General features: G+C 40.5%; 1 protein-coding gene across 1 annotated transcript in view; it reads right to left on the bottom strand.

Moving 5' to 3' along the window:
* tbkbp1 (TBK1 binding protein 1) overlaps positions 1–24,000 on the bottom strand; it is a 58,323-nt gene that overhangs the window by 33,319 nt on the left and 1,004 nt on the right. The window lies entirely within an intron of this gene.

Below are 24,000 nucleotides of genomic sequence, written 5' to 3'. Positions count from 1 at the left end.
CTATTTTCATCTGCTCCCTTCCTCCACGCTGCTATTTTCCTTGTGTTTTAAGAAAGAGGGGGATAGAGCCTCAGCCAATCTACGGCTCTTTTTCCTAGCTGGTCTAACAGGATGATCCAAAAGCACTCCCACATGCACAGGCACGCACACAACACGTCTGTGCACATGCTGCCAAAAACAAAAAAAAATACACAGAGGAACAGAGAGAAATCGCACGTGTGGACAAAAGCGCCCGTTTGATCAGTCCACACATGCACAGACGGACTGTGCCGATCACCTGCCAGCTGCCTGAACACTGGTGTTTACACTGGGAAGATATTAAGGTCCTGTGATGTGTACTGTGCCGACATAATGCAGTCGATTCTCGTGCAGTTTTCTCTGGCAAACAGGCTGTCAGGCCAATATCATATCTGTACTCACTGTGTGTCATATATGAGCAAAAGAGATGAAAGTATGGAAATATATGATATATATATGACTATCCTGCAACGGTGGCAAAGTGGCTATAATTGATATAGTTTATATCCCAGTGCATGAAAAGACAATAGAAAATCTGGAAATCTGCAGATCTCCTTAGATTTATGATGCTTTATATCGAGCTTCAGCTCATTGTTTAGCCCAATATTGTACTGTTTTGGTTCACTCTCACCTCTCTCAAAAGGTCTGTTTATAACAAGAAAAAGCTCTGAAAACTACAAACGTAAAAATATATTGCGAGACAGTTAAATCACAATACAAATATGTGAAGATCGTGATTGTCTTTTTAAACCACAGAGAGCACTATCTTTTGACTTACATCCTACATCACTCATGTCCGTAGCTGTATCAAGGCACAAAGATCAGTTTCATTTTTATAAAAAAAAGGGAATATGTATTGTTTTGCACAATTTATATCCTACCTCAAATTGATTCATTTTCAATAATTTCATATAGAAATACAAGAGAAAAATGTTTGCTCATTTTTGTCTAAGAAATAAAAGAATCCTTTCGGTCATATTTTGTCTAATTTTTGTTAAAAAACAAACAAACTTCATATTGTTATTATTATTGTGCAATAACCAAAGCTACAACAACAGTGACTCTACGGATACAACAATGATAAACAGTAAAACAAGTAAAACTAACAAAATCATATCAAAATATCATATCCTCAATCCAGTATTGAGCTAAAAACCCATTGTATGTTACCTGATAGCAGACAGACAAAGTCAGAGACAAGCTAATGAAGATTGTGGAGCATTTAGCGTCATAATAAGCTAATAATATGGGAGTATTTACAGCTTGTTCCACCGCCCCCAAAGTGGTAAAATAATCAGTTGATCCAGCTTAAACCATGTCCATGATTTCTCCCATTTTAGAACTGTCAGGGTCACTTTGGAAAACAACCTATTTTCTCATTTAGATATGAGGACTACTTGGATGAGGTTCAAGGCACTCAGGCGGCATGCTGACGTAAAAAGTTATTTTATGTGACTACCAAAGGCTTCATTAGCACAGCTCAGTTAACTGCGTTCTGTTTTCACATTTAGTTTTAAAATTACCTCCAAGAAACAAAAGAAAAATGCTCAACATGAGAAGAAAGAGCTGATACAATTGCCACAGCGGGTTTGGATGCAAATTATATAAGCAAATGATTATTAGTATATTATATTAGTCAGGACTAAGCTTTCACCTTGTTGTATGTAGTGACCACATTTCCATAAAAATCCTCTTCAAACTGCATACAGCATCCGCCTACATTCAGGCTCGAGAACATAATTATCCATAGACCAAAAATCAGATAAAATTGCCAAGTGGGTATTATTATTCAATAGTGTATGGAGTACCTATTCACAGGCTATATCACTACACAGTGCAAGATAACACTGGCAATATATATCCAGACTAATTTCCATAGAAAATATCTACATCTCCACTATCGACCAGCTCCAGGAAAGATGGTGCAGCGGCCACTGATAGATGGCGAAATGTGGCCTCAGACTGGATTAAATAAAGGACAGGGGCACAGCAACATCCATTTTGTGTGTGCTCCTCTCATAGGCAGCACAGAAATGAGGTATTTATCACACACACACACACACACACACACACACACACACACACACACACACACACACACACAGCTCCTGCTAAGCTTCCTTCCCCTATCCCTCTCTCGCTCTCTGCTCCTCTACCCAAAATATCCCTCATCTAGCTTGATCCAACCCCCCCCCCTTCCCCTCCTTCGGAATCGCACACTATCCACTCTATCTCCTGGATCTCTGGGCTCATTTGCTGAGGCTCTCGGGGCCACACTGTACTGTAGCAGCGAAAGCGTACGCTTCGCTCCCAACCAGCTCCCTGCTTCATTATAGAGATTACCACAAGAAGTCATACATTACCTTGGGCCCAGATGGCATACGTTGTTCCGCTGAGACAACCTCTCTTCCTTCGTCTCTTCTCCCTTGTTCCCCTTTCCTTCCCCTCTCTCCAGGGATTATAGCCCCACTCCCCTCCCTTTATGTCACCGTATATAGTACTGAAAGGGCCAAGCTCTGCTGCCGTCATCAGTGGACCTGGAGAGTCTAGAGCCATGAACTCGGTGGGTGACTATTGTGTTCATTACCTACATGTGGTGGCAGTTTCACATGTAGGTCTCATGTTTGAATAAGCACCCCGAGCCATTTTTTCGTAAAAGTCACAACAACAATCTGATTAGGTCAGACTTGATGACATTTTCCTCCAACACAGCTCAGGTCTGAATCGAATGTTGTCACATTAATGTCAAGGCTACAGCAACAAAAGGTTACATAACGAAGAGCAATTAAATGTGCTAATTTTTCCACCTTTTTTATACGCCACACAAAAAAAATCTATTCAATGAATTACGTTGGCTTACTAAGAGAACGTAAGACTGACGCATCTCGTCTTGTGATTCAGTGAACGACAGCCTTCATAATAAGCCCACTCATTGAATGTACTGCATTTGTTGTGTGAAATAGTTTGACGTTTATGATGTTAGTGGCGTCGGTGGCTTACGTCAGCTATAAGTCTGTGTTTTTAGTGATTCCCCCCCCCCCCCCCAAATCCGTCTCATTGAACCATCAGCTGGAGTATTCTTTTGTCTCTGCAGGGTATTTCCTCACTGAGTTAAAAAGAACAAGCCTCATCCATTTACAAACATGCATAACCCAATCAAATCCCAGAGCTGGTGCTTTCTGAAAATGCCGCAAATCATATTTTGGGGATCCTTTGAGGACTGAAGCAACAGATGATTGTTCTCTCAACGGGAGATCTGTGTGTGTCTGCCAGTTAGCAAATCATGGATTGCAGTAGTAGACTATAATGGTGCAAATCTCTGCCTACAGATGTTAATATGACATTTTGTTCTGGTCCCTGCTTTGTAATACCCCACCCTTTCTTTTGGTAACGCTAAAGAAAATAAAAGCCCAGTATATAATCATAATCAATTTCTTTCTTCTTTTACAAAGCCTGTGTATATACAAGTTTCTGTGTATGTCTCTGTTGTATCCCAGGGCATAAATATATGAGAGCAGTAGAAAACATGCCAGCTGGGTCAAGGCTGGGTTTTCCGGTGATAACAGAACCAGGATCAAAGAGGAAACTGGGGGAGTGAGTCCCTGCAGTGTGTGATGTTAATGTTGGATCTTGTATGAGGGAGATGCAACCACTTTCCTTTCTATCTGCCCCCTTCCCTCCCTCGAGCTGTGAATGTATTTCTCTCTGAATATCACCCTCTCTGTATACCTTTTCTCTCATTCTCTCTCATCCTTTCTCTGTCCTCCACTCGCTCTTTATTCCCTCCCTCCTTTTTTGTCTGGCAGTTTTAAACAGTCCAGCTCTTCTCAATGCCGCCCCGTGATCCCCACAGGCTGGACGTTTGGCACCTCTGACTCAGACAGTATGTCTGTAAATGGAGAGTCCAGGGCAGAGAGGTGATGTGCCTTTGTGCCCCGTGCTCATCCGCCAAATGCTCCCATAATGCCTAGCTTCGCGCCGCTGCACCTGTTTCCTCTGTTAAAGTCTCCTTTCACATTGAACAAGGCCAGAGCTGGACAGCACAGCACACACTGAGAACCAATTAACATGCCGGCAGGTGGAGCTTGATTGTGTGTGTGAGTGTGCGTGCAGTAAATTCATCCGTGTGCGCACGTGCACATCAGTGTGGCTGCGTGTGGAAGTCGGTGCAGAGAGAGTGTGTGTTTTTGTTTGTGTGTCAGGACAAGGACATAGCAGCAGAAGTGCAAGCAGTAAAACTTCCCTCTGTGTCTTTGTCAAAGACAGACGGGTAGTAGTTATTGATTTACTAATCAAATGAACTGGATCAGTATTGATACTGTGCTCTGACCATTAAATGGATCAGTTATCAGCCAGACATGTCTTAGCCACAGTCATTATAAAACTAACAACTAATAACAACTAAGCAGTGGTGGAAGATGAGATCTGTTACTTCAGTAAGAGTAAGTAACTCTTGTTTTTAAATGTATTTAAAACAACAAAAGTAAAAGTAAAAGTACTCATTGTGCAGTAATATGGTCCCTTTTACTATTATATAGGATGTTTTTGGATTAATATTACTGATGCATTAAAGTGTCTGTTGCATTTTACTGCTGTAGACGTTTAAGGTTTTATCTCATTTGAATTACTTTATATACTGTTGAGCAGTTTATTCTACAGTAATGCATCATGTTCTATGTAGCGTCGCTGTCCTGTGAGAACCATGTATCTCAGAAAAAACAGCTTTGTGATGATGAATTTTCCAGCTCAGAGAGGGGTTTTAAATACTTTATTTAGCTTAAGAAGTAGGAGAATGTTTTCAGTCAATAACCGAACATTTCATCCTTCAGTTCACCAGAAACTTTCCTATTCAAAATCTAAATTTGTGCAGGAAGGGTATGAAAACATCTCAAACGTAACTTAAGCTGTCAGACAAATATCATGGAGGAAAAGTTCCTTAAGAAGAAGTAGAAGAAGAAGACTAACTCTATTAATACCCAATGGGGAAAGTCTTCTTGAATTTGCCCCCTAGTACAGTATTTGAGTAAGTGTGCATAGTTACATTCCACCACTGCAACCAAGCCATATAAACTTCTAGACAAATATAATTAAATTTAGCCTGTTATAGTGAAGACAAGTTACCTTAGAGATCATCATTATCAGTTTTATACAATATGCACTCTCAACCCATCCTATATGTATATAGCTACTGATGATGGGGCAGGTATTGGGTATGAAAACAGATATAAAACAACTCGACAGCAAGTGCTTGTTGTAGTGCTGTACAATTAGTATGCTAATTATAAAAGGCTTCCTATTGTGTTTTATAGCAGAGGTAGGCCACCGTGTTTAAAACTAAATCCAGCCTCCAAACTAACCACGAGACGAGATTCGTCAAGAACTGGGGCGGCTTACCACCTCGGCTAGACAATTTCCTACAGCAACCCTGCTGTACAGCGTGCTGGCCTGGTGGCTTAAACAGCCCGACTGTCCATCATTGGTGATGATGGACAGTGAGGTCTCCTTGGGATAGCGTTGTGGGTAAACACCTCTGATAGCTGTCAGACCTGGGTCAGATGGTAATAACAGCATTTGTTTCCACCCACCTGAAGTACCAGAAGGGAGGTAGGTGGCCTATAGGAAGATACAGTGGACGTATTCATTTAGCACCAGTATTCACAGTCACAGAAAAGAGTATTTATTGATGATGTTATAAGCTATTTTTGTCTCTTATCTTAATCTATGAGAGATTGCCAAAACAGCTAAATAAAGTGTTTTTTGTTTTTAAGTCAATATGATGTTTGTTGTTGAAATTGGATGATGTGAACCTAAAATTAACGCCAGTTCAGACAAAAGAAAATGATTTGTGAGCGCACCAATTGAACCATATCTTTTTTGGAAACCAGCCTAATAACTTTAACTCCAACCTGATGTAATAAAACCCAACCATCTGGTACTTCAGGCTGGTTCAAACAAATGCCAAGAGATATTAGCAAATACTATTTGAGTCAGGTACCTTGAGAAATCCTCTTCTCACCTGCCTGCATGTGGCAAGTATACAGTAACCTCCTCCAGTGCTTGAATTAGTACCGAGCACTGGCACATTCGATTCGTGCAACTGAGTACAGTTTTTTATTTAATCATTATAGTATATGGTGTAGTTATTGTGTACGTGTACATGAAAAATAGGCCAATTTCCTACTCTAACAAGCTGCGAGAGGAGGCAAAGATGCACAGCTGTGTGAGAGACAGTATGTGGTCTTGTTTAGTCAGTTTAGATTTCTGCTCCAAAATCCAAACCCGGAGGGTAGGGGTACATTTTTGAATTTATGTAGATTAATGTTTTTATTTTGATTTATTCATTTGTACCTGGGGCATTCAAATACACAAGGGTTAATGACAGTGGCCAATTTATAGCTGCAATATCTAACAACAAAGGCACCTTATATCAAAACGTGAATGCATTTATCAATCTATACACAAGGTAAACTTGTAAACCAGCTCTTGTACCACGACTGAGTTGAATGGCTCCTGTGATGTGAAAACATCCCTCCACAATGCACCTCCCTCTTTAATTATTTAGTGTCCAACCTTAATATATTCCAAGAACTGACCGAAATGTATCTGTAGCATCAAGTATTGATTGTTCATATCAGAAGTTGGTATTGAATTCTTGCTTATGTAATGAAAAACATGTTTATAGTCCCCAAATGAATGAAAAAGTATAAGTTTCTCATATCAATACCAATCCCTAGTCCTTTAATAATGTATTATGTTGGCCTAAACAGAGTGTAATTTAAAGGGTTTATGTTTACATTCAGTGTTACTCACCAAAATGAAGTCTAACAATTGTGTACGCATGCATGGATGCATTTCCATCATCATAAAACATCTGAACATTTTAAAACCTGTGTTGTTTACAACCTTGCTTGCAGTCTTTTTTCTCCATCTTTGTTGGCACTTTGCTGCATTTCTTGGTGAATTTCCCCCTGGTGCACTTGCATGTGCATCCTCGCACTAAAAAACACTGCTCCATAGTGCTGTTAGTGGTCAAAACCTCCACAGGCTACTTACGTCTATTTAAATTTTCTATTTAGCATGTGAGTGTTTCAGTAGTTAACGGCTGAATAACAGTTCTGTGTCTGTTCTGCTCCGTTTAATAAAGCTGCTGTTGCTGTGAGGCGTTCAGGTTACCAAGACACTATGTACTCTTAAAACACATGTCTACTGTACACACACACACACACAGCTCAGCAACAGCCCCACGCCACGTGCCACTACTGTCCATATCCACAATACACACACCCACCCACACACACACACACACACACATACGTGTACACACAATATAAAGGTCTTATACAGCCTGTCAGTACAGGAGAAAAACACCACCTCTAACAAATGCCGTGCTGTGCCATGCCATACCGCACCATGATTCATCACTCGGGGAATCAGCCGCGTAGGCAGGCGGGCAGAGTGCCGTGTGTGTGTGTGTGTGTGTGTGTGTGAGAGTAAGGCAGCTGCCATTCGGGTGACTGATGGCAAGGGCAGGATAGAGACAATGAGCTGTGTTGCTGTATTTTTTTCCCTCCCCTCTCTGTTTTCTGTCTGCTCCATCGCTCTTTCCTCTCTTTCTCCGTAGCTCCCCCTCATCTTTCTTTCCACCAGAGCTGTAGCGAACCATCAATTCCTTCCCTTCCCTTTTTTTCCCACCACCCCCTCTTCCTTTCCTCTCTTGCTCTTTCTCTCTGTCAGTCATCCATCTTGGTATTCAGAAGCAAAGTTCATCACAGCCCCCTTGAGCAGAAGGGAAAAAAAACTCTATCTTGACTTTGAATGAGAACTTTCCCCACAAAGGACATTAATCTCCTCATTAATACTACAACCAGTCCAATACTTGGATTCCCTCACTCTGAAATCTGAGTCAAGTAGAGCTAAGCTGCAGCCCAGAGGCAAAGACCAGAGAGAAAAAGACGAAGAGGACAAGATAAGAATGACTTCTTTTTTTCCTTCCTCTGGTTGCAATTAACGCCCACCCTCCTTTTACCAACTTCGCTTAGCCTCCCTAATTAACCACGACCACATGCAGTCCCGAACGCATGTGGTGTGCATGCAGTACACATATACATGCTGACAGGGTGAATGAGTTGGATGACTCATGAGCACTAGTGTGTTTCCCAGTGAAACAAAGCTTGTAATTTGGTCTCAGCTGTTACAAAGCACATTAAGAAACAGAGTGTGATGCTTTCTCTCAATGCACAGTTGCTACACCAGCAGGATGGAGTGAAAGATGGCTGCTCAGGAAAGATGAGAAGCACAATGTGGTGAAAGGAGGGAGTGTGAGAGCTGTGGATGTTAGCATTACAAGAGGTCTGGTGGATGTATTTAAAGCTGCCCTAATCAATATTTTTATAATAACAATGTGTTCAAGTGTGAAAGTGATGAAAGGTGTCACTCATAATGACAATAAGACAGACGCAGAGAATTATCATCAGACGTCTGCAGCTCTACAGAACGCTTTAGTATCTTTCAGCTTACTGTTTTCTGACCCACAAACTCACATCTCATTTCCAGCTGCAGCTCCAGCTGTTTTCAGGAAGACAAAAAAAACCAAACTATTATAAACCCACTGTACACTACCTGCTCAGCACCAAACAGCCAACAGTCAAAGTCGGCATCCAGCTGGTGAACACAGTGAAGCATTTAGCAGCTAAAAAGTCATATCAGGAGTTGGTAGAGCCCAAAACAGAGCCAAAAGAAGGGTGGATGAACAGTCATTAGGTAGACTTTAAACGAATGCTAATGTTGCTCCATCACTGCTGTAAAATATCCAACTGTTTGCTGAACCACAACAAATTTATAAGGTGATAATGTGACATATGTTGTCTTATCAGCTTGTTCTGCTGCCCCCAAGTGGCCACAAAAATATATTCCAAATAAAGAGTTATCGAAAGGATTCTGGACTTTACATATTCATAATTGTTGTCATAAACATTTTAGTATGGTGGGAATTTCTTAAAAATGTAAACATTTTACAGGATCATCATTTAGTGTAGAACTTATTAGTCGATTTATTATCTGACAACTATTTTCTTATCTGATTATTCGTTTAATGTGAGGCTATGTAACCTTTGTGGAACAGCAGCTACTAACAGGAACACAATATGCGTAAATGTTAAAACATTGTAGTGTTATGTAGTAACAGTCAGTGTCAATAAGTTTGCTAACATTAGCCATCATTTACTGTTGCAGACAAAGTGAGGCTGTGGCAGCAGAACCACTGAGTGTACTGATGGGAGCAAGGCTGTGTTTCTGTATCTTCTTTAAAAAAGTTACTCACACTTTAAATCATCAAATATGTCAAACAGTCACTGGTTCTAACTTCTCAAATGTGAAGATGTTCTGGCTTTTATCTGTTTTGTTCTGTTGAAAATTGAATCGCTTTGGGTTTTGGGTTGTCGGTCCAATAAAACAAGGAACTTGACGACGCCCCCTTAGGAACGTATGATTGTGATTGATCACTTTTTTGACATTTCATTGACTACACAATTAATTGACTGATCTGAACAATAATCTACACATTGATCATTAAAATACTGCTGCCCTAGTTTAGAGCCGAAGCTTTCTGATATCATAGAAGCCTCCTGTGCACTGGGCTTCACTCAAGAGTACAAAGAAAGGGTCCGATCCTCTGTGGGACGTGATGAGCCTTATGCTTTATTTATTGACGGTTTGTAACTATTATACATAGTGCAGTGTGGTCCTGGTTTTGTGGTTTTGTTTAGTGAAGCTGCAGTGGACTGAGCTTTCATAACCTGCTGCGAGGGAGGATCAGGTGGTGAGGAAGACGGTGTAATGCAAAACGGTACATGTTATGACTTCAGAGCCTTGACATGGAAAGCAGCATCAGTCAGATCCCATCACACGCACACATACACACACATACATATATACACACACACACACACACACACACACACACACACGCACAAACCTTTGTGAGCTTCCACCTCACGGTGAATTCATACATTAATGCCAGCCAGGGACCTTGACAGCAGGAGCAGCTCAAATCATTCCAGTGCCAGTGGCCCTGACTCGTACTTGGCTCTCACTCTTGTCTTGTTCCCTCTGCATCTAAAGGCTTGTGTGCTTCACAGAACATCACATCCTCCTCCAACGTGTCGGTTCTGCTGTCATGCACTGACTATAAGACAGACTGATAGTCACACACACACACACACGCACACACACAAATAGCTAAAAATGGTATATCAAAGATGCATGAAATGAAAATGCATAGGGAATGTACAAACACAGCTGTTACACTATACACATTCATTTTGTATTTATTTATTTTTAGATTTCAATTTCATCCCCATTCAAAGCAAACTAATTGCTGTCAAGTGGAAATTTCTTGAGACATGGAAAATGTACAAAACAAAAGCATGTGTAACAGACATACCCACACAGATGCATCATAAATTGCAAAGCATAACGGTGCTTCCTGCGGACAAAGGCTTATGCAAAGAGAGCTAGAGTCTATCATTATATAAAACAATATTTTTTTCCATATCTAAATTATATAACAAATTAAAATCCAATCATATCCAATAAGAATTACCCAAACTAGCACCACAAAAACGGAGGTTAATTCTAACTCTGGCCTCTATTACTTTAAGAAATAAAGATCTGTGAGAACTTGCTTATGAGAGAAACTATAACCAAGTGTTTAATTGGCTCCCAGCGCTGATATGACAATCTGTGTCTGCTGATTAATTAATAGTGCATGCTGCTGCTGCTGCTGCTTGTTGGATGAGTCCAGAGACAAGATGATGTGCGAGGGAAAAAAGAGCGCTGGCTTGGATCAGAAAGAATAAATGATAAACATGTGCAGTGCATTGTGGGAGCACAGCGTGTGTGCTCATGGTGTGTGCACGTGCGTGAGATCATGAATCTACACAGTGGATATACCTCTGCTCATCAAGGTGTCATTAAAAAAACAATACAGACTGTGTGGGCATGTCCTCTGAATGCGTGCTTCAGTTGCACGTGTGCCTCTTTGTCAAGGCGTTAGTACATTACTTTAATGAAAGTCGCTGTCCTTGGCAAAGGACACAAGCGCTTAGCCACTAAAGGCTGCTCTCCTTCCCCCCCCCACACACACACACAGAGACACACACACACACACACACAAACACACACATTAAATCCTCCATCCGTCCCCCTTCTGCTGCCCTGTGATGCTCATCTTCTCACAGAGACTGAGAGTGTTAAAAAGGGGAGAGCATGTGTGGATGTGTGTGTGTGTGTGTGTGTGTGTGTGTGTGTGTGTGTGTGTGTGCGTGTGTGCGTGTGTGCGTGTGTGCGTGTGTGTGTGTGTGTGTGTGTGTGTTGGGGCAATCAAAAGACACTGAGGGGGTGGAGGAAGGAGTAAGGGGCATAGCAAATGTACTCGAGCAACTATACTGAAGTCTGAGGGGAAGAGGGGAGGAGTCGGATGCCGGACCTGAGGAAATCTGAATGTCACATTGGCACAGTGGTCTGAGAGACACACAATAAACACCATAATAACTGCAGTGGCGGAATGAAACTAAATACAATTCAATACATTTACTTTACTTGAGTATTTCCATTTTATGCTACTTTATACTTCTACTCTGCTACATCTCAGAGGCAAATATTCTGCTTTTTTACCACATTTATCCAACAGCTTCAGTTACTAGTTACTTTTCAGATTACAATTTAAATATCCTTTTTATCCAGGTGAAAAACTATCTATCTATCTCTCTATCTATCTCCATATTTGGTGATATTGAATGTTTGTCGTAAACTGGAGGATGAAGTGTTCCTTTATGGGTTGAGAATATTCTCCTACTTCTTAAACTAAACAAACAATTCAAAACCCCTCTTGGATTAGCTGGAAACTGTCACAAAGCTGAAAACAGGGCCATTTTTCTGAGCTCCTGAAAACTTTTTAGAGGTCCGTGGTTCTCAGAGAACAGCCATGCTACAAAAACATGATGATTTTACAGAATATGATGCATTGCTGTAAATTTAAATACTCAAAAGTATACAAAGTAGCTCCAATGAGCTCAACCTTAAACATCTACAGCAGTAAAATGCAAAATGCACACACATGGCTATCAAACCTCTAAAGTGTAAAAATGATGTCTGCAATGAACTGCACAGGAGCTTCAGATAAATAAAATAAAAGTTAAATTTTTGATCAAAGAACAAGTAAGCACGATATGATTCTTATGACTTCAGGCTTCACTTGACAAAATTATAAAACATTTAAACTCAGCTTTGACTTGAGCATGAGATAAATTTAAAGTGCATTAAATTGCAGTGCAGACCAAGAGACAGACAACAGATGACAGTAATAAAAGAAAACAAAGAAAAACGTTTAAAACATTTGGCTGAAAAACTGACTGAAATTGTGTCACAGGAATAACGAGCACCTGGTACAGAGAGTAATATCTTCACATCTTAAAATCCTTTCAATACTTGTCTACATTTACCTTTACATTGTAAAGTTTTGCTGTTTAAAAATATCACATGATGACACACACTTTATGACTTGGACTTTACTTCATAGCCAAGACTTGTGACTTACAAAACAATGACTACGTCTCTCCTCTGCGATATGACGGTCAAAACATTCATTTCACTCCATCCGTGTGTTTGTTTTTAGCTCTTCAATAATACAGAAAAAAACCAGAGGTTGAGTGACTCTTTCTATGACCCACACAGTATGCTGACAGAACAGATGGGAATGAAACAAAATGACAATTACTTTCAGCCTTATGATCGTCAGGGACGTTTTAGCTTTCCTGCAAGTCGGTGTCCTTCCCATGCCTGCATAAATCTAACCTAGATGAATGAAACCATTTCATGGGGCCTCTCTCACTCACTTACACACACACACACAGTGTTTATGGAGGAGGTATGCATGTAGCAGCAGCCACCACACACTACAGTCATATGCAGCTGCCAGCAGAGTGAGAAAATGAGAAACAGAAGAATGACAGAAGACAGAGAGACACTTTTACTGTAACCAGGTTGGAGACATGCAACGCTTGTGGAGGATAAAGCAAACAAGTAGATTACAGCTCAGCAGGCTGGGCTGTGCTTTCTGTTTAGAGGAACAGGTAGAAAGGCTGCATTCGACGGCCAATTATTAGGCACATACACAGGCACGACAACAGACTTGTTAGGGCATTGAACCCATATGTTCCACTTCATGTGTCTGTGCACACTTCGCACATATATACCTGCACAGGAGAGCATGCTCATCATTAACCAAAGACACACCACTCATACACACAAAGAGAAAAAGGCTTCAGGCTTGTTCTTTGTCCGTATCTAGTAGGCTTCTGCACATATGTAACACCTCTCTATCTTTCATCGTCTGGCGTGAAATAAAAGAGGCACGGGGAAGTGTTGAGAAAAGGTCTTTGACTGTAACATCAACCACACAATAAAAGAAGGTGATATTGTTAGAACAGTTTTTTACATGGTGCTATGTACTATTCTTTCTCTTCAGCTCACATTTGCTTATTTTAGCCTACAATATCTTATAGTATCTACAACAGCGATAGCAGTACAAGTCAGGGATGTGAGATCTGGAAAATATGAAAAACAGAGAAAGAATTCTTGTCCCACTGGACGAGTTTGGGAAAACAACAGGGAGAGTATGGAGATATTGTCGATATTATCGTATTGATTTGCACGTGGAACCTTGAATAAATTGTCTCTGTCCTCTGTGGACGGTTCATCTGGTTGTTGGCTTTCAGTACCATGGACAGCAGCCCACGCAAGCAACAACACTATCAAGGCTTTCCTACAGGAAACACAATGTGCTTGTACACATTCTTGGACCCTGAATAGATGTGGTACTGTTTCAATGAGACAGAAAAAATCTATTAGTCTGATCTCGTCGACTGTTCCAAACCAAGGTTTTCAGGCCTAAATTTGCCTTAATTTTTTGGATCATTAGAAGGATGTTTCAATTAAAGTATTGTATAGTATCCAATACTGTTTAGGGATCCCAGTCTTCAGAAATATTCATTGCTGTAGGCATCAATCTAGTATTGTGCGATTGAATGAGCATACAGTATTAGAACTATCATCTGGCAAGTATTAAAGGCCAAAACAAATATCGAATGCTTTTTCAGGTATATACAGCAATGGCAGAAAATATCAATACTACATTGTCAGCTACAGTATGTACAGTACAAGCAGGTTACATAAGCAGTAAACACACCAGTAACTCCATTTCTGTTATTTTCCTCCAGTATCTCCCCTATTTCCTCTCATCTCTGAACTTTTATGAAGCATAATCATAAAGTTCCAGATGAGGTGGACATTTTTCACTGAAGTTGAAACATTTTTAACTTCACCTCCCCAGGCAAATTCACATCTATTTACACCCACTCTAATCATTCCTTTGACTTCAAATATCCTGTCTAAAATTCCCCTCACACTCTGTCTGAACAAACCTGCAGGGGTTTTGCTGCCAGTCGGGTCAGCTTTTTACTTTTTAAGTTACCCATGCTGCTGGTTAAGTTAAAGGTACCCTGTAGAGTTCTGTTTACATTCAGTCTCAACAAAACCCATCATGGGGATTCTGGAGGCCAAACAAATGTGCTGAATGTTTCTCTTTCGTCATAACACAAAACCAATTGTTGAATATTTTAAAGCCTACAAAGTTTACACCCATGTTTACATCAGCATCTTCATCCTCCCTGCCTTTTGCCGGCACACTGCAACATTTCTTGGTGTTATCAGCAACAGCTGTCAGTCAGTGGAACAGCATGAAACTGGGGGATTTGCATAGCTTGTGTGCACTACATATTTGCATTACTGCCCTCACGTCACCCACATGTTCATGCACAAATGCACATCCTCGTGTGTGCTAATAGAGCACGAGATACAAACTAAACAAGGACCTGCTTATCAAAATATTGCTCCGTAGCGCCACTAGTGGTCAAACATTCTACAAGATGCCTTTAAACATTGCAAGAAACAAGATGAACAACATATTTACCTGCACTGGCAAGCTAAAAAGCCGTTTTCTAGCTGCTTGTCTGCTAGCAACAAACAAGTCTTCTGTGGTTTGCCCACAAAAATACACCATCAAAGACGACGAGGTTGTAAATACTTCAGTCACTGAAGTAAAGACCTACATGAGTCCACCTCTCCTCTTCCCTGCAAAATAAAATGATGCAGCACACAAAACACAAACAGATACTCTGTGCTTCCTCTCAGTCTTGCTCAGTCGTCTACTTGTCACTCTCCGTGATGCGAGCTGTATTTCAGCTACATACTTATTGGAAATCTATGCGCTGTGCCCGGGCTCGCTGCAAACAACAAAGATTATCTCACAGATGAAATTATTCTTTGTATCCTCTGAGTCAATTTGATGACAGTTTGTTTGTTAGGTCTGATTCCAGAAAGGAGCAGGCTTCTTTGTTCTGAGAGATGTGACAGTGTCGACAGCACGCATGACTCCGCTCGTTTCGTGGGTGTATTTCATTTAATAAAAGCAGGGGAATAATGTCACGGCAGCAGCAGAATTAAAATAGCAAACATTTTCTGAAACGTCAACAACAGAGAAATATTCTTACAAAACACTGGTGGGGCATTCTCACAGTGTGAGTAGATATTTTTAGGTGCACCAGAGGGAGTTAAAGCAGTCCAGTAACGAGTGACAAGCAAGTGGGTAACCTGGTTTTTCCGAGACACAAAAAGAATCATGTGAATCCCCAGTGAGCATAAAGACTCCAGGCCCAAAACGGACTTTCTACCTCTTTCTGGAACCAGGATATCTCAAGTGTCACACTCACACAAGGGCCTTTATAGTGTCAATTTTCCTGTATTTTACTATAACTCTCTGTTAGTACTTTAGACCTCCTCTGTCACACGGATACATTTAGCTGCTCTTGTCAAACACACACACGGACGTACTGTGCACATTACTCTACATTATGCCTCCACGGTCGGCACAGTGCCTTGAGTGGGCAGTGAGAGTGAGTGGTCACATTACACTGCAGTTACATCACATTCCGTCAGTCTCCTAAGCAACCAGGTGTCCTCTAACAACAAAAGCAACGCAACGACAATGCTTTTACGTCACCCTCTAGTTGTCACACAATGTTCAAGGTTCCATATCAAAGACAAAACCTAATTTTCCGTCATCGCATGCCTGCTGTACTGCTGTGAGAAGACTTGGTGCAGTCAGTGGGGTTGCTCTTGAACAATGCAAACAGCCGGGACAGGGCAGTGGGAGGTGTGAGTGTGTTGTTTCTGAGAGCAGCAAAGCAGAGTTTGGAAAGAGGTGAGGCTTTCTTCCCTGAAAGAATATGGCAAAGTGACTCATCTAAAGCCAGAACTCTGATAGAAAGGAGAGCCTTGATGCAGGTGGGCCGCCCATGGCTTTTTCAGAAGCAAGAGAAAAGAGAAAACCAGCGGTCACTGCCTTGGCCCACAGATATTACACCACAGTTATGTAAAAAAAAAATAAAAAAATGAAAGAAAGAAATATGTAGAGAAAAGAAGGTAGAGAGAGAAGAGGAACCAAGTGAAGCTCCTCAACATGATGCAACTTTAGAGGTGATTGCATACAAAGTCAATAGAAAGACATGATTGGAGGCGAAGACTTCATAATATATATATATATATATATATATATATATATATATAAAGTATTTTGCCCAGGGTGAAACCAACATTTAAATCCAGTATTTCCACAGCACAAAGCTCCTGCAGTGAGGACGACATGTCTGCTGTTGCTGGAAAGCTGGGAACAGTCTGTAGAAATGCTGGATTTAGACTCTGGTTTCACCCCACGCCGAGGTCAAAAATGGGGCTAGAGAGACTTCAGTCAGACGCGGACGTGAACTCAAACACACACAGACACAGTGTCCACACACATACACAATCAGTGTTAGCTATCTTACAGCTAAAGCCTGTATAGTTGGAACATTGGCTGTTTGGGGTGAGTGCACAAGCGGTCCAGTGGTCAAACTTGCACAAATGTTACAAGGCAAAAATGTACTGTGCTGTATGTCTGAACACACCTTTAAGCAATAATGCTTTCTCTATAATTACTTCCCGAAAATATATAACATTTTATAAGATTTCCCAGAGTGTGAGCACATTAAAATGTCATCAATAATCCCCCATTGTACAGGAAAACTGCACACAGTTGGACAATAACTTCACTGCCCCCCTCTTAAGTTTGGTTTACCCACGTTTGTTAAAATCTGATTATCTGACTGTGTGTGGGTTTTTTTATTGGTGTCACTGTGTTCCCTGATCTCAGCAGTTATTACTTTGTGAGGACTATGTTATTGCCGATAGAGATAATGACCACAACTATAAAAATAAGACACTAATAAAGACATAATTTTACAAAATCTTGTTAACTCAAGCTACACACACTGAACGTCAGGAGGGCACAATGAAAGCAGAAAATAGAGGGAAGGTAAGGAGAGGTGTGTTTGTGTACGTGTGTGTGTACGTGAATGAGCTCCCGCCTCCAGGGTTTTCGACCTTGTTATCTGCTGAAGGTAATGGAGGAGGATCCCTCAGAGGTGTTCTTTGCTGAAATTATGAAAGCTTTGATTTGGCACAGAAACGCCAACCAGGTGTAACCGGTCATTTGGCATTGTGCACTGTGCCATAAACCTGATTAGTGAAATCTGGCTCGTGCTGGATGGACATTACCTCCATGCACCAGGGAGATTCCTGTCTGTCTGTCACTGGCTGGACACTGGCTGCTCTTTGCTTTTTTGTTGATTAAAAATTAGAGATTGACTGCGCTCTGGAACCAAACATTTTTAAACAACCATACTTCAAAAAGAGCCCCTCCTCTCTGTTTTATGCCGCTGAGCCTGAGGACATATTTTGGTTAATTGGATTTCGGTACGTGCTGTATTGAAAATGATTAACACTTAGTCACCAGTCGTGACTGGTTAGCATCTTGTGGAAATGGCCATTATCTTCTGTCTTCACCCAGAATGCTGATTGTTTGCAAAATTCTAATTGCACAGATGTCAAGCACAAAAAACGTGCCGAATTGACTTCGGAAACAAAACGTCTGACAGAGCCTTGTATTGCAATCTTTTGCCTTTTTCAAGAGCCAGGCCTAAATGGAAAATTTTGATATACAATAAAGACAGGAGCACAGCAGTGCATCATTCCCTCTTTGTTCTTTCCGTCTACCCGCTTCCTTTACCCCTTGTGACCCTTAAAAGCTGTCTATGAATATTCCATTAGGCAGCAGGGCCTCTGCTCTTCATTTAGTGATTCAGTCTGTAAGTAGCTTACATAAACCTCTGTATTTATGTGTATGAACATAATCATATCATAAGTGTGTATATTCACAGAGAGAGCAGACCCAGGGGCAGGAAACATTGGAAACGAGTATGAAAAAGTGGCAAAGACATGGGAGGAAAATGGAATAGGTTTTGCATAAATTAGCTCTCTGTGAATTATGTCAGCACTGTTTCTAGGCAGGACACTTCTTCAGTGTGTGCGTGTGCGTGTGTGTGTGTGTGTGTGTGTGTGTGTGTGTGTGTGTGTGTATTTGGTCTAATATGGGCTGCCCACCAGTGATGATACTGCAGAGTTAGATAAACGACCTCATATTCTCATGTCTGAGCATGGCTCTCAGGTGCTCAGTGGAAACTACAACATCATCAGGCTGTAGAGTGAACAGAGCGGGTCATTAATGCAACCTCAGAGTGCAATATTTACTGTAAAATCTACTGTAAATTGTGTTACCATTGCTGTGATGCTATAGTCCAACTATAGTCAAGGTGGAAATAAACTTGTGTTACTGGAAAATATATTGACTTTAACCAGGAAACAAGCTTAACAAGCAGCTTGCCACTGGACTAGCCATTAACAACTCATGCTGTGCATCCAAATATTATAAATAAATTCTAGTGGTGATACCTGATACCAAATATTATTCTGAGGCAATGTGTAGACAAGACTAAGGGTAGACTGGCAGCTCTATGAGGTTAAAGGGTAACTTTGGTATTTTTTTTAACTTGGACTCTATTTCCCCATGCTTTTGTCACTAATGGGGACAACAATTTTTAAAATTGGTTCAGTATTGAGCGACCGGGCTGTAGCAGGCAGCCACAAAACTGGCTGCAATGTAATCATCTGGGGCAATTGCGCACTGACAATTTCCGTCCGCTAAAAGTGCTTGTTTTTGCCACTGACAGGCTCAGATTGTTGTCTAACAACATTATAGAAAGGATTCACACAATAGAGAGTGATATTCTGTTTAACCAGAATCAGCTCTTATATCACTCTCCTCAAAGCCACCACACATAATCCTGAGGTGAACATCCACATTTTATAGCAATATATCTAATAGTTGTTGAGATATTTCACTCAAAACCACTAATGCCAACCTCATGATGGCGCTAGAGGAAAAGCCGGGGGATTGTCAAAGTCAGGAATCCTACTGACTTGTGTGTGGACCATGAATGCGTGCACCAAGTTTCATAGCAATATATCTGAGATAAATGTTGAGATATTTAATTATGAATCAAAGTGGTGGACTGACCAACAGACAGACACTAGTGAGAAATGATGCAAGGACTAGAATCTAGAATACTTTATGTGTTTGGGTTTAAACATTTCACTCAGTTTAGGCATCATGTAGCTTCAGTAAAGAGTTCAAACAGGCAGATAAAGATTAAAAAATGGAGGGCCCAGATTTCTCTCTTTAAAGGTTTGGTTGGATCGTAAACATTGTTTTTATTCTCTCACCAACAGACCTGTGGACTCCAGCAACCCCTGTTTACATCAATTTTTACACAATTATTTCAAGGTAACATTTAATTCAATAATGATTAATCAGAAGTTTATTCATTTATGTTAAACTCGTACCCCTGTGACACTGGAGAGAACAATCATTAACACCATTGATGAGGCTGTCAGAACATCTGATCCAGACTGCACAGCAATCCTGATAAAGGAAACAGACAACCTCCAGTACTCACTGTTTGTACCTTCCCGATGGGACTGATGTACAGTAAACTCTGAGCTGTGAAAGGAAATAAAGCACATGGTATTTGTGTCTTTTCAAATCCAATTCTTCTTTGAAGGCCAGTCTGAAAAACACAACCCTTAACACAAGCAGCTCATAGAGTAGAGCCAGTGGCAAGGTTTCACAACATTAGAAAAATCCTGCATATTTGCTTTAGCAGAATCCTTTTCACCTTTCTGAAAGAAAGTGACAAATCTGATAGATTGGTATTCTGTATATCCTTTGTTTGGTTGACTGACTTCCTTTCTGAGTTTTTTTTTAAATGTTTCAGTGTATTATTATGGCAGAACTGCCTCCAAATAAACCTTGTTAACTAAAGAAGATGAAGACAGTGATGTGTTTTAAGAAGAAAACAGTGTGTTCTGTTCAGTGATGTTACATCGTGTTACTCTCAACATGTTGACAGCTCTAATTCTCAGATCCTGTCAGTAAAGGACAGTTAGGTTGAGGGAAGGAAACAACACAGAGTGCATATCCAGGCCCATGAAGAACTTTTATCTGACTCACTAGACTGTAGCTCACAAGAAAAATGGCAATATTCTTGGTTTGTTAAAATGCCCAAAATAACATTAGATTGTATTTAATGACAAGGACCTCTCGTGTGAAGGAGCTACGGCCGAAGTAGCGTGACACTACTGTAACACCAAACAATAGACCTCATAGAGCGATGAATCAACAAAGCCTGTGACGAAACACCACTGTTAGTGATATTGGTTTCTTTTAACCATTTCTACAACCTTAAAGGGAAACTCTATTTTTCAGATTTAAATTACTTTATTGTCCGTTTAATTTGCATAAAATGGAAATGCATCTTCAGCACTGGCATATATCAACACACTCTATAAACAACAATACATAACATAACAACCTACAAAAAATTTAAAATAAATCTAAAAATAATAAAAGAATCTAAAAACCATTGAACCCTGATTAAAATAGAAAGCATTTTCAAACTGTGTTTACTATGTTTTACACATTAAAGTCTGTTTGATGTGAAAAAAGTGGTATAAATCCTTTTTGTGGTTAAAGGAAGGAGCTGTGTGCCTCAAGTGATGTCACGTGAGTCAGCGTCGGTCTTTCTTTGAAGACAACAAGTTTGAAAATGGGGGTGTGGAAGTAGAAAGAGCTTACCATTATGATTCTGCTGCGTTCATTGTGATCTAATATGAATCTGACAAGGTTATAGGAATGCAATGCTAAATAGGAACTGTTTTAACCATGTCATTTTTCTGCCTAAGCCTAATCAAACCTTATAAATGTATAAATATAAAATAATTTGTAATGGCTTTGGCAATGACAGATGACATAATTTATCTCTTAGTTTAGTTTAGACTTATTGGACTCACAGCTGCAGTGACCGTCCGTCTTCATCTATCCCGAGAGATGACGAGTTTGACCCCTCTATGTTTAATTTTTAAGGCTGTACACTACAGGTACATTTATATAATGCAACATTTATATATAGAAAAGTCAGATCAGATCAAGTCCAATGAATGCTGCCATGATTTATTTATTTATTTCTGAGATGGAGATAAGGACTTGTGCCATATGTAAATGTAATGAATGTCTTTCGGAGAAGACTCCTGCAAACAATAATAACTGAAAAACAGATTATATTTACATGCTTGTCAGAATTTAATGTGCAATTTGCCGAAATTGGCAGAAATCTGCAAATTGCCTAAGTGATTCAAAATGTGCCACTAAAAAAAGCTAAAATAGACTTCATAATCTGCTGCTTTTCTTGACTTTGCAATACTGAGGCAACAGTTTGCAAATGCTTTCTATTTCAATCAGGGTTCATTTTGATTTGAACGAGGCCTTAAAATGTGTTACTTTGAGTGTTCTCTATATGATTTCATGTAAGAATATGATTTTTCATCTTCAGTGGTGTCATCCAGAACACTGAACAGACACTGGTTCAACTGTAATTCACATTTGCTTCTGCAAGTTAATTCATTCAACAGAGAAAAACACTTTCTCTGTTCAATCGAAGGTGCCAATGTTCTCAGGCTGATTGCGTCAGTAACCCCCCCCTCCCCTCCCACCACACACACACACACACACACACACACACACACACACACACAAATGCACTCTTGTTTGACACATTGCAGGAGTTACTCCAGAACAACCCTCCCCAAGGTCAGCTGGCACAATGCAGCTTCCAAAAAACAGTCTAATTAACTCCACAAATGCAACAAACACAAACGGGTGTGTCGCTGATGAGGAATCATCCGTGACAACAGAGCCAGACCCAACCTGTTGGTGACACGTTCTCCTCAAGTGTCCTGATGCCAATCGGGCTAAATAAAACAAAAATATATATATCAGGTATATTAGGTATATTGTATTGGGCCGGGACAGTGCCCTTGGTATAAATCTAATAAAACAAATCAGACTGAGAGGCCATTTCCTCATGAGAATGAAATCACTGGCATACTCTAACCTCCCTTAACAGCGCATCATGTTTCAGAAAAACAGCATCAACAGCACTCATCAGCACATAACAAAGTACATTATACAACAGCTTCAAGCATGGAGGAGCTTGCTGCAATCCAATTTAAAAGTGTGGAGAAATAAAAAAAAACATGATTAACGAGGGCAGAAATACAGAAAAACAAGCCCAGACCCGTGAGAGACTGTACAGCAGTACGGTGGCTATGTGATTGGTGATTAGCAGGAAAGCTTAAGCCATGTTTCATTTCCTTAAATTACCTCCCTTGGACGGGACCCCCTGGGAACCGACAAGAAGGGTGGGTTGAATACTTCAAATGAAGTGGTGGTAATCAACTGAAGTCTGAAGTTCGGGCTCTGTAGATGAATGCGAAGCGAGAAATAAGGAGTTCTTAATGTAACCTACTGACCCCTCTTAAAGGCCACTGCAGACACAGTGACTGACAGACTTTGGCATGGAGCTTATTATCAGGCCTGTCTGAGCATGTGAAATAATGACTTGAATCAGGGATCTGAATGCTAATAGAGGGAGTCAGGTTCTTTTTGGCGTAGTCGCTCCTTTTTCACGGTTAGGAGTTATCAGCCCACCACATTTCTCTTAGCCGTGAGAGGAACAGTGAGGATAAACCCGGCTGCATTTCAGCACCACGCCGCTGTCCACTCTTAATCCAACGGGCCCCCCATTAAAGCCCCAGTTCATACAAAAACCCTGTGTGTTTGTTATCAACGCAGGGTTTGCTACTTAATCTGAATCTTTATCATCATATATTTAATACAGCTACACTCACGTGCAAGCTCCTCCAATAAAAGGAGGGCGATTTGGGTTTTCCATTTTGGTCTCATCTTGTATTTGTCTATCCTTGACCAGTGTTTGAATTTCCAAGCCAAAAATATTCCTCAAAACCTTCCGACAGCCCTATTAGCACCTTCCCTTCGACTGTTTATATGTCTAGCCATGCTAGTGGCATGGCTGTAGGGCAGGCAGTGTCAGCTGGTTGGTCCACGACCTTGCTCCAGACTAAAATAACTTGACAAATATTGGATGGATTTCCATGAAATGCCACATATATTCATGGTTCCCAGTGGATAAATGGATAAATACTAATGACTTCATGATCCCCTGACCTGATCTAGCACCACCAGCAGGTCAGCGTCTTCACACGTCAAGTAAAATATCTCCACATCTTCTTCATGGATTGGCATAAACGACTTTTATTCTTGTTACAACAGAATATATAGTGAGTCCAGTGAGCGTTGTTCATGCAAAATAATGTCAATTTTCCAGATTAAAACATCTACTGGCCTAAAATTTCTAACCATTCTGAGAGGGATGTTAAGGGGTTGATTCAGGCTTGTATTCTATTTGGTATTATAGCATTCAGATGGTATTAAGAGGGGATAATATACAGTTTAAATTCAGATGTGATGCCTGTATAGGAGGCTATGCTGAGACATTTATAAGAGGTGGGTCTTTT

The sequence above is a fragment of the Dicentrarchus labrax genome, unplaced genomic scaffold (assembly GCF_905237075.1).
Source record: "Dicentrarchus labrax unplaced genomic scaffold, dlabrax2021, whole genome shotgun sequence".
Taxonomy (NCBI): Eukaryota; Metazoa; Chordata; class Actinopteri; family Moronidae; genus Dicentrarchus; species Dicentrarchus labrax.
Note: the sequence above shows the minus strand (reverse complement) of the source record. Positions and strands in the feature narration are given on the sequence as shown.